We start from the raw sequence: 13,436 nt of genomic DNA on the forward strand, positions 1-13,436 counted from the left end.
AAGTGAAAATCAAAAATTCACAAACGCTATAATACTGGAATGTCTTCACATATTTGTAATGTCTTCACAAAAAGCATTACTTCACGCACCCGGTTATGCATGGATTTCACCATCTTCTGGAACTTGGTAACCGGGATGGCGTACCAACAAGCTTAGATCTTATACTTATGACAGACATACAGCTGTACTACCGTTGTACTTCGAAAATTGTATGTCTGTCATCATGTACAGCGCTAGAACCATGCAAGCAACTCGGTACAATCGCTGTACCTGTACCGACCTATTTTATACCAGGGACAGACATACAGCTGTACTTGCGTTGTACAGGTACTATCGTACCATGACAGACATACTTTGGTTGTACATTGTACCGCATGTCAAACTGACAATCAGGAATTTAAATCTATTGCATTCGGGTTGACGACGGAATGGTGTCGACATCTGGATACGACATTAGTTTGTGTGAGGCCAACTCTTCTCTATCAGATTAGTCGACCCTAAGGCAGTTCTTGGCGTTGTTTGCCTACTAGAAGTACGTTGTTCTGACCGTAATTTAAACTATTTTCTATAAATTTCCAAATATTCTCACCAAAACTTACCATTATAATATAAAATTATATTTAGACATATTTTTTGTACGATATTTTTTCACTACTTGCATGCAAAAGTGATTTTCATTTACATGGAGTACTAATTTGATTTGGGAAAAATAATTATCATTCATAGTTTTTATTTTGAAAGTGTGTTCATTTCTTCTGCAAACCCATATTGTCATGCCTACTCCCCCGTTTCGTAATACGAAGCTCAATGCCGTCAACGTTCTTGCTTGTTTTTTTTTTGTATCTTTATTTCTTCAGGATGCTGAACGTAATCAGAACGAAAATGATTCAAAATAACAGAAAAATTCAAATGCTGTTGAAGCAGAGCAGAAAATATAGGATGTTAGCTTTGATATCTAGGAAGCTCTACAGGAAATACGTTTCGTTACTCTCTAGTCCGGTTAAATCCCGAAAACGTAGGGTGTGGTCAACTGTAAGATGCATTTGAATATCAACTTTAATTTCTCTAACTATATCGGTCTTTCAGGTAGAAAATTCTAGATTTTGGGAAGATGAAGTACCAAAGTTTAGTGATAAAAAGTTCAAAAACACGTTTCGGGTTGACAGATGTACGTTTAATTTGTTGGTCAAAGAATTACATCGCCTGCAAAGAGAAGATACTCTTTGGCGGTCTGCTATTCGGTTGGAGAAACGCATCGCTATTGCCCTGTATGCTTTCGGATCGTCAGCGGAATATAGAACTATTGGAAGTCTATTCGGTGTAGGAAGAACAACTACGGGTGAACTGGTCATTGAAATCTGCAATGCGGTTGTAGATGTTGTGCAACACGAAGTGTTTGACGCATACCCACCAACCTCGGAGAAGATATCAGAAATAGTCGGTGGCTTCGAGAAACTGGGTTTTCCACAATGCTACCTACGGTGCCATTGATGGATGCCATATAGAAGTCAAAGTACCAAAAAATGAGGCAACTGACTACTATAACTTCAAAGGATGGCATTCGGTTATTCTGTTTGCTGCGGTGGATCATCGTTACCGGTTCACATATATCAACGTAGGAGTTCCTGGCCGTTCAAATGATTCAACTATTTTTGAGAACTCCAAACTCAAAAAAGTACACTGCACGAACGAGACATTTAAAGCGCATTCGAAACTAATCGAAGGGGTTGTAGTACCGATGCTGTTGATCGGCGATTCGGCTTTCAGACTGTCAAACCAGGTGATGAAGCCGTTTCTATTTTCTGTAAATCAGCCGGAGCATGAAAAGTTATTTAATTATCATCTATCAGCATGCCGACGGGTTGTAGAGAATGCTTTCGGCCATCTGAAGGTCCGTTACAGAAGAATCGGGAAAGGTTTGAAGGTCGACCTAAATAATGTCAATACAATTATCAAAACTTGCTGCATTCTACATAACCTATGTAACAACCACAATGACCATATTAACAAAAAATGGATGATCCAGCTTCAAACCTTAAATTCAAAACAACAACCACAAAGAGGATTGATAGTAAGAAACGAAAACGCATCAGCATCCAGGATTAGAAACGCACTGATGGTACATTTCGGTAAATATCACAGGGAAACTGTCCCATTATCTCCCTCTATATTCACTGTAAAAACAGTGGGTGGTACCCACCACCGCAAACTTTTTATCAATTTCTGTATTCATTTGATTTTTTGAACATGTTTTATTTGGTTCAAATTTCCAAGTACACAATTCAAATTTTATCGACCAGCTTGCTCATCAACGCGTTATTCATTTTTACATTGACTTTCTCTTGAGTCAATAACTCAGATTGGAAACTTGTTTGTTGTGTTTGATAGTTCAGACGCTAAATAAAAACCTTTTTAATTGACATATGAGGTGAAAATTGGTCAATTTTCTGATTTTCAGTTTGACATGCGATACAATGCACAACCAGAGTATGTCTGTCATGCTACGGGGGTACCTGTACAACGCTGTACACTTACAACGATAGTACAGCTGTATGTCTGTCCCTGGTATTATCCCACAGTTGCTGCTTATTCTTCGACTTCTCCGTGTACACCAACCTTTTCACTATCTTCAATAGGTTCTCTATAGGATTCAGATCCGGTGATTGCCCTGGCCTCCCCATGAAGTCGACGAGTTATCCTGGAATCACTCGGCGTGTAGCAGCATTACATCGCTTACGGTTTGAACGTAGAGGTACTGATCCATAATCTTATCCACCCAGTACAGGGGGCCAACCCCGTACATAGAGAAGCACCCCCACACCATGCTTGAATGTCTTCGTGGTATACTGTGGCATGTAAGCGCAGCCTATTGGGTAATGAACCCAAGTTTTTCCGCGCGAGTCGATGAGATTTACTTTCGGTTACTTTCGTCTCATCCGACCACAATATATTTCGCCACTGCTTTTCCTTCTCCGGACCGATCCAATCGAAGTGGTCTTTCGCGAACTTTAGCCGCACCTTCAGATCAGGGGTACGACTAAAACGTCAAATCCCTCATATTGCCAGTGTACCCAATATTGCTGCGGTTTACTGACATTTTGGTTCAATCAATTACTGTTGTGTACAACTCGGTGCGGTTATATAGTCGAATAGTGGCTAACTTTAAACTCCATGTTAAATGTGAACACCTCCATGTGAAACCGGAATATGAAAATCGCTCATGCAGTTAGAATAAAGCAGCGCATTTTTCGATTTCAATCCTCGTAAATGATACGTTGATAAACAAATGACGCCATATTGATTTTGATTTTGGGTAGCCTATATTCAATTGATGTCTAACCCCTGCTTCAGATACTTTGGTGTTAGCAGTTCAGTTCGTCCCGGATCTTTTTCGAGGCCTTGAAAGAATCTTTCTTGAAGGCTCGCTCTATGACAGAGTTATCCTCTGTGATCGTTTTCCTTGGGCATTCAGACGTCTTGGTTTTTTTTCGGTCGTGGAGTGCATTAAACACGAAGGTTTTGGATCGCCCCAATTACTCTTCCATTTCGCGTTGGCTGCTGCCTGCCTTAGACGTTTTGCGGATTACCATCCGCTGTGTTTCCGTTAACTGCAACTAAGTTTCGAGAATTAAAAAAAACTTCTTGTTTACATGATAAATACTTACCAGGATCCGAAAAACGCAAAATATTACCGAGGAACAATCAATTTTCTTCAAAAATCGGTCGAAGCAACACTCGAAACAGTCGAGACTAGGAACTAGTCCCAAATTTTGACGTAGGACTACGTCTAACCGGAAGATATAGGGGGTGAAATGGAAATCTAGGCACTGAACAAGTAGGAAAAAATGCAAGATTTGGAACGCTTATAACTCGAGCATTTCTCAATAGATCGCAAAGGTTTTTGCATCAATTGATAGGAAATATATCTACGCATCTATCATAACGAATAACATTTCATTTTTCTTGAGATAAATAATTGAATAATTGTGAAATATCAAGCATTGTCCAAATGCACTATGTGCCCATTTTTGATTGGTTCATTTTGTGCTCCTCAAATCGTACCGACCAAAACGAGCAACCAGAGCAGCAGCGAAATATAATGAAGCACGATTGGAAAGGAAAAAGAAAAAATATGATCGAAACATTGGTCGCAGTCTCACACATGCGTAATTCTCGAGCCAGCCAGTCAGCTTAAAAATCCCCGCTCCGCTGCCGTAACGATCATTCTTTGTGTGGACACCGACTGGACAACATCGTTGCTGGACGAGCTGGACGGCGAGGGATCGAGTGCCTTTCTCAAGGCAAGAGGGCGGAGGTGGTAGCGCTGGAGTAGAGTAGAGTAGAGTTTTCAAAGGGCCTTTCTCAAGGCTAGAGACGAATGAACTGCAAAAGTTTAAAGTCTCTATAATTCAAGACCTTCCTTCCTTCCGTAACGATCATTCTCATCCAAACCGTACACCACATCGGTTCGCATCACAACACATCAACAAACCAACCCAAGCAGCCATGTCTGGACATGGTAAAGGAGGAAAAGTGAAGGGAAAGGCAAAATCCCGCTCGAACCGTGTTGATCTGGAGTTCCCCGCAAGGGTAGCTAGGCCGAGCGCGTTAGTACCAGTGCACCAGTCCACCTAGTCGGCGTTATATAGTTTCGGCCGCCGAAGTGATCGAGTTAGCTGGCAAAGCTGCTCGCGACGATAAGAAAACTCGCATTCGGAACAGAACACATTCGGTACGGTGGACATCAAGACAACAGGCAGTTGCAGCGAGTGGCGAGTGGCAAACGCAATCACAAAACGGCATCAGGTAGCAGAAGAAAAAAGTTTGTTCTTTATACAAACTGCTTTGGTGGCAAATCCAGAACAAGGCGGCTTCGAGGGCGTTCGAAATGTTTTGACGTAGGACTACGTCTTTCATTTCTATACCGGGGTGTAAAATCAAAGTTTCGAAAACGAAAGCGTTACGCCGGAGACCGAGATTTTGAGCGTTAATAGCTCCTAAACAACTGAACGAAATGGTATGATAAACACTTCATTCGAAAGATAAAATGTCTACGCGTTATATACTTGTTACTTTTTGATCCAAAAACTTGTTTCAATAGTCTTAAAATTGCTTTCAAAACAGGCTATTGAAATCACCAATCGGTATATAAGCGAGCGGCGCTCGGAAATCCACTCAGTTCTAATTGAACAGCGATTGGAGCATGTTGTCGCTGTTGCGGTGAAGCTCTTTATTTATCATGAAAGCGCGGATGAACGGTGTCACCAAGAGCCTGTTTGTGCACCCTAGGCCAGAAGGGAATCTATCAGGAGGAGAGTGATGCCACAAACGGTTCCCTGGGAAGACATTGCTACACACACATACACGCGCGGCTATTAACAGGTGGTTATCGAGTTGGCATTAACCACTGGTGGGCTTCCAGTATCGAGGAAAATGTGGAAATATCTAATCGTTACTGAGAATAATCTGCCAGTTCCTCTGGGAATTTTCAAAATATATTCATGTGAAAGAGTTTAATTGAATGTTTTCTATCCATGTTACACTGTGACCAAATATGTTTCAATCAAGTGCTATTAACAGGTTGTTATCGAGTTGGCATTAACCACTGGTGGGCTTCCAGTATCGAGGAAAATGTGGAAATATCTAATCGTTACTTAAAATAATCTGCCAGTTCCTTTGGGAATTTTCAAAATATATTCATGTGAAAGAGTTTTATTGAATGTTTTCTATCCATGTAACACTGTGACCAAATATGTTTCAATCAAGTATTATTAACAGGTGGTTATCGAGTTGGCATTAACCACTGGTGGGCTTCCAGTATCGAGGAAAATGTGGAAATATCTAATCGTTACTGAAAATAATCTGCCAGTTCCTTTGGGAATTTTCAAAATATATTCATGTGAAAGAGTTTAATTGAATGTTTTGTATCCATGTAACACTGTGACCAAATACATTTGGTTTTGTGGCTTTTCAATCAATCGCAATTAACAGGATAGCTTCAGAAGATTATTCTTCCCCATCAGTAGGATATTTCCGTATCCAATATTGTATGCGCCCGCAATCGATTATTGCTCAGTCGCCGAAAGTTCCGAGCTCAGAGAGTTCATTCCCCTCTAGTTTGCCTTCCAAATTGCCATCGTAAACCACACCTTCTCTCGGTTCAATCACACACAAAAAGCATACTTAAGCGATATACTGGTGGTGAGACACATTCATTTTTCGTGAGGACATCGACAAGACAACATCGTTGCCTAACGTGCTGGAGGAGGTGGACGGCGAAGGATCGACACATACACGCGCAGAACTCTTTCCGTTAGGATGCCATTCAGCATCGAGAAAGTTCCGGAAAGATCTAATCATTGCTGGAAAATAATCTGCCAGTTCCTTTGGGAATTTTCAAAATATATTCATGTGAAAGAGTTTAATTGAATGTTTTCTATCCATGTAACACTGTGACCAAATATGTTTCAATCAAGTGCTATTAACAGGTGGTTATCGAGTTGGCATTAACCACTGGTGGGCTTCCAGTATCGAGGAAAATGTGGAAATATCTAATCGTTACTTAAAATAATCTGCCAGTTCCTTTGGGAATTTTCCAAATATATTCATGTGAAAGAGTTTAATTGAATGTTTTCTATCCATGTAACACTGTGACCAAATATGTTTCAATCAAGTGCTATTAACAGGTGGTTATCGAGTTGGCATTAACCACTGGTGGGCTTCCAGTATCGAGGAAAATGTGGAAATATCTAATCGTTACTGAAAATAATCTGCCAGTTCCTTTGGGAATTTTCAAAATGTATTCATGTGAAAGAGTTTAATTGAATGTTTTCTATCCATGTTACACTGTGACCAAATATGTTTCAATCAAGTGCTATTAACAGGTGGTTATCGAGTTGGCATTAACCAATGGTGGGCTTCCAGTATCGAGGAAAATGTGGAAATAACTAATCGTTACTGAAAATAATCTGCCAGTTCCTCTGGGAATTTTCAAAATATATTCATGTGAAAGAGTTTAATTGAATGTTTTCTATCCATGTTACACTGTGACCAAATATGTTTCAATCAAGTGCTATTAACAGGTGGTTATCGAGTTGGCATTAACCACTGGTGGGCTTCCAGTATCGAGGAAAATGTGGAAATATCTAATCGTTACTGAAAATAATCTGCCAGTTCCTTTGGAAATTTTCAAAATATATTCATGTGAAAGAGTTCAATTGAATGTTTCTGTTTCTATCCATGTAACACTGTGACCAAATACATTTGGTTTTGTGGTTTTTCAATCAATCGCAATTAACAGGATAGCTTCAGAAGATTATTCTTCCACATCAGTAGGATATTTCCGTATCCAATATTGTATGCGCCCGCAATCGATTATTGCTCAGTCGCCGAAAGTTCCGAGCTCAGAGAGTTCATTCCCCTCTAGTTTGCCTTCCAAATTGCCATCGTAAACCACACCTTCTCTCGATTCAATCACACACAAAAAGCATACTTAAGCGATATTCTGGTGGTGAGATACATTCATTTTTCGTGAGGACATCGACAAGACAACATCGTTGCCTAACGTGCTGGAGGAGGTGGACGGCGAAGGATCGACACATACACGCGCAGAACTCTTTCCGTTAGGATGCCATTCAGCATCGAGAAAGTTCCGGAAAGATCTAATCATTGCTGGAAAATAATTTGCCAGTTCCTGTGGGAATTTTCCAAATATATTCATGTGAAAGAATTTAATTGAATGTTTTCTATCCATGTAACACTGTGACCAAATATGTTTCAATCAAGTGCTATTAACAGGTGGTTATCGAGTTGGCATTAACCACTGGTGGGCTTCCAGTATCGAGGAAAATGTGGAAATATCTAATCGTTACTGAAAATAATCTGCCAGTTCCTTTGGGAATTTTCAAAATATATTCATGTGAAAGAGTTTAATTGAATGTTTTCTATCCATGTTACACTGTGACCAAATATGTTTCAATCAAGTGCTATTAACAGGTGGTTATCGAGTTGGCATTAACCAATGGTGGGCTTCCAGTATCGAGGAAAATGTGGAAATAACTAATCGTTACTGAAAATAATCTGCCAGTTCCTCTGGGAATTTTCAAAATATATTCATGTGAAAGAGTTTAATTGAATGTTTTCTATCCATGTTACACTGTGACCAAATATGTTTCAATCAAGTGCTATTAACAGGTGGTTATCGAGTTGGCATTAACCACTGGTGGGCTTCCAGTATCGAGGAAAATGTGGAAATATCTAATCGTTACTGAAAATAATCTGCCAGTTCCTTTGGGAATTTTCAAAATATATTCATGTGAAAGAGTTTAATTGAATGTTTTCTATCCATGTTACACTGTGAACAAATATGTTTCAACCAAGTGCTATTAACAGGTGGTTATCGAGTTGGCATTAACCACTGGTGGGCTTCCAGTATCGAGGAAAATGTGGAAATATCTAATCGTTACTGAAAATAATCTGCCAGTTCCTCTGGGAATTTTCAAAATATATTCATGTGAAAGAGTTTAATTGAATGTTTTCTATCCATGTTACACTGTGACCAAATATGTTTCAATCAAGTGCTATTAACAGGTGGTTATCGAGTTGGCATTAACCACTGGTGGGCTTCCAGTATCGAGGAAAATGTGGAAATATCTAATCGTTACTGAAAATAATCTGCCAGTTCCTTTGGGAATTTTCAAAATATATTCATGTGAAAGAATTTAATTGAATGTTTTCTATCCATGTAACACTGTGACCAAATATGTTTCAATCAAGTGCTATTAACAGGTGGTTATCGAGTTGGCATTAACCACTGGTGGGCTTCTTCCAGTATCGAGGAAAATGTGGAAATAACTAATCGTTACTGAAAATAATCTGCCAGTTCCTCTGGGAATTTTCAAAATATATTCATGTGAAAGAGTTTAATTGAATGTTTTCTATCCATGTTACACTGTGACCAAATATGTTTCAATCAAGTGCTATTAACAGGTGGTTATCGAGTTGGCATTAACCACTGGTGGGCTTCCAGTATCGAGGAAAATGTGGAAATATCTAATCGTTACTGAAAATAATCTGCCAGTTCCTTTGGGAATTTTCAAAATATATTCATGTGAAAGAGTTTAATTGAATGTTTTCTATCCATGTAACACTGTGACCAAATACATTTGGTTTTGTGGTTTTTCAATCAATCGCAATTAACAGGATAGCTTCAGAAGATTATTCTTCCCCATCAGTAGGATATTTCCGTATCCAATATTGTATGCGCCCGCAATCGATTATTGCTCAGTCGCCGAAAGTTCCGAGCTCAGAGAGTTCATTCCCCTCTAGTTTGCCTTCCAAATTGCCATTGTAAACCACACCTTCTCTCGATTCAATCACACACAAAAAGCATACTTAAGCGATATTCTGGTGGTGAGACACATTCATTTTTCGTGAGGACATCGACAAGACAACATCGTTGCCTAACGTGCTGGAGGAGGTGGACGGCGAAGGATCGACACATACACGCGCAGAACTCTTTTCGTTAGGATGCCATTCAGCATCGAGAAAGTTCCGGAAAGATCTAATCATTGCTGGAAAATAATCTGCCAGTTCCTTTGGGAATTTTCAAAATATATTCATGTGAAAGAATTTAATTGAATGTTTTCTATCCATGTAACACTGTGACCAAATATGTTTCAATCAAGTGCTATTAACAGGTGGTTATCGAGTTGGCATTAACCACTGGTGGGCTTCTTCCAGTATCGAGGAAAATGTGGAAATAACTAATCGTTACTGAAAATAATCTGCCAGTTCCTCTGGGAATTTTCAAAATATATTCATGTGAAAGAGTTTAATTGAATGTTTTCTATCCATGTTACACTGTGACCAAATATGTTTCAATCAAGTGCTATTAACAGGTGGTTATCGAGTTGGCATTAACCACTGGTGGGCTTCCAGTATCGAGGAAAATGTGGAAATATCTAATCGTTACTGAAAATAATCTGCCAGTTCCTCTGGGAATTTTCAAAATATATTCATGTGAAAGAGTTTAATTGAATGTTTTCTATCCATGTTACACTGTGACCAAATATGTTTCAATCAAGTGCTATTAACAGGTGGTTATCGAGTTGGCATTAACCACTGGTGGGCTTCCAGTATCGAGGAAAATGTGGAAATATCTAATCGTTACTGAAAATAATCTGCCAGTTCCTTTGGGAATTTTCAAAATATATTCATGTGAAAGAATTTAATTGAATGTTTTCTATCCATGTAACACTGTGACCAAATATGTTTCAATCAAGTGCTATTAACAGGTGGTTATCGAGTTGGCATTAACCACTGGTGGGCTTCTTCCAGTATCGAGGAAAATGTGGAAATAACTAATCGTTACTGAAAATAATCTGCCAGTTCCTCTGGGAATTTTCAAAATATATTCATGTGAAAGAGTTTAATTGAATGTTTTCTATCCATGTTACACTGTGACCAAATATGTTTCAATCAAGTGCTATTAACAGGTGGTTATCGAGTTGGCATTAACCACTGGTGGGCTTCCAGTATCGAGGAAAATGTGGGAATATCTAATCGTTACTGAAAATAATCTGCCAGTTCCTTTGGGAATTTTCAAAATATATTCATGTGAAAGAGTTTAATTGAATGTTTTCTATCCTTGTAACACTGTGACCAAATACATTTGGTTTTGTGGTTTTTCAATCAATCGCAATTAACAGGATAGCTTCAGAAGATTATTCTTCCCCATCAGTAGGATATTTCCGTATCCAATATTGTATGCGCCCGCAATCGATTATTGCTCAGTCGCCGAAAGTTCCGAGCTCAGAGAGTTCATTCCCCTCTAGTTTGCCTTCCAAATTGCCATTGTAAACCACACCTTCTCTCGATTCAATCACACACAAAAAGCATACTTAAGCGATATTCTGGTGGTGAGACACATTCATTTTTCGTGAGGACATCGACAAGACAACATCGTTGCCTAACGTGCTGGAGGAGGTGGACGGCGAAGGATCGACACATACACGCGCAGAACTCTTTTCGTTAGGATGCAATTCAGCATCGAGAAAGTTCCGGAAAGATCTAATCATTGCTGGAAAATAATCTGCCAGTTCCTTTGGGAATTTTCAAAATATATTCATGTGAAAGAGTTTAATTGAATGTTTTCTATCCATGTTACACTGTGACCAAATATGTTTCAATCAAGTGCTATTAACAGGTGGTTATCGAGTTGGTATTAACCACTGGTGGGCTTCCAGTATCGAGGAAAATGTGGAAATAACTAATCGTTACTGAAAATAATCTGCCAGTTCCTCTGGGAATTTTCAAAATATATTCATGTGAAAGAGTTTAATTGAATGTTTTCTATCCATGTAACACTGTGACCAAATATGTTTCAATCAAGTATTATTAACAGGTGGTTATCGAGTTGGCATTAACCACTGGTGGGCTTCCAGTATCGAGGAAAATGTGGAAATATCTAATCGTTACTGAAAATAATCTGCCAGTTCCTCTGGGAATTTTCAAAATATATTCATGTGAAAGAATTTAATTGAATGTTTTCTATCCATGTAACACTGTGACCAAATATGTTTCAATCAAGTGCTATTAACAGGTGGTTATCGAGTTGGAATTAACCACTGGTGGGCTTCCAGTATCGAGGAAAATGTGGAAATAACTAATCGTTACTGAAAATAATCTGCCAGTTCCTCTGGGAATTTTCAAAATATATTCATGTGAAAGAGTTTAATTGAATGTTTTCTATCCATGTAACACTGTGACCAAATACATTTGGTTTTGTGGTTTTTCAATCAATCGCAATCAACAGGATAGCTTCTGAAGATTATTCTTCCCCATCAGTAGGATATTTCCTTATCCAATATTGGATGCATAAAACCTTGTGCCTCCAACGTAACGCTCTCGTTTTCGAAGTTCTCCAAATATTCATTCATTCAGAATGAATTCAGATTCAACTTCATACAAATGATCTCTATATCAACGAGAGTCCTACGTCACCCTTGCGGTTATACCATAGATATAACCCACTTCCTGTTTTTTTTCAAAACCACGAGTACTAAGTTTTCTAAATTGGAACCATTCCATAAAACAAGGCGCTTTTCAGGGCCATTAAACCTTCCAAAAAAGAGTTAAGGAAATACAGTTCAATGCTTTCTAAAACATTATCCAAAATAATAATAAAACACAAATTGATGTTTTCATAATTTTTTTACCAGGATCTGATGAGTATGTGAATTTGGCAGTTGTTCTGAGCTTATTGATAGTTGGGGACTTTCCTGATTATTCAATTTTCACCAATTCTTAAATTGTTTCCAGATTGAAAGTACAGTAATTTACAATTAGTTCAACATTTAGCTAATTGGACGGACATGTAATGCGACTTATTTAGTTGGACATTTTTGTAAACATAGAGATCCAAATTATGACCCCACATTGAAAGTCGACACTGTACCACTGTCATCGCAAATGTTCAATTACAGGTTAAAATCGCCTCCAATGCGACACTGAGTGGCGCTTCGGCACGTCGCATTGAATGTAATTTACTGTACAACATGTCACAAAGCTGGATGGGAAGAAATTTTCCAACTGTGAAAGCTGTGGCGAGTGGCAACAAATCGCTAAACAGGAAGGTTTAGCTGAACAAAATGGGGATATCGAGTGACAACAAAACAATAAACTCTTTAGATTGAAGATAATTTTGTGATGCTGAAAAGGACCCTTTTTAGCCTGCATGTGAATCCAACGAGCGAACAAATCGTAATGAATGTATTTTTTGCCATCGCTCCCTTTTAACGCTCATTCGTTCGTCTCATTGGACTCGCCCCTTTGGCTGAGTCTGCCGATTTGTCTCTATCCTGTGAGTGTGTACCGCTAGAGTACAAAACGCGCGCTGATGACCACCTATGCATTCCCTATCACAGCCATCTTTTTGATTGTACGATATGTGCATACGCCAAAAGTTGCCCGGCGTTGATAAGTACAAAGGTTTCAGATAAAAACGCAAAAACACAACGCCAAAGGTTCTTTTCAGAACCACCAACATGTTCATAAAGAGTAAACAGTAAACTAATCCATTTTTCAGGTAGATAGGTAGGTATTCACGTAGGAGAGGAAAATCAAACAATATATTTAAAATATATATTTAACAAAAGCTGTCCCCTTTGTATAGTCCTACGTCACTCCGGTTATGTCCCCGACATTACCCACCCGTCTTTTTTTCGCGTCATTTTAGTTGTTAGGTATGCTTAAAACGCATTTTTTATAAATGACTATTGTTTTAACTGCATTTATTTACAGATGCAAATATAAATGCATTGAAGCACTGGGTTGGGTTATTTTTCTCCAAGTTTTGTCACTTTCTTTTTTTTTTTTTTGCTTGAGCAGTTGTCTGAATGTTTTGTCCGACACTGTATATATATGAAAAATCTTCT

The sequence above is a fragment of the Toxorhynchites rutilus genome, chromosome 2 (assembly GCF_029784135.1).
Source record: "Toxorhynchites rutilus septentrionalis strain SRP chromosome 2, ASM2978413v1, whole genome shotgun sequence".
NCBI classification, from domain to species: domain Eukaryota; kingdom Metazoa; phylum Arthropoda; class Insecta; order Diptera; family Culicidae; genus Toxorhynchites; species Toxorhynchites rutilus.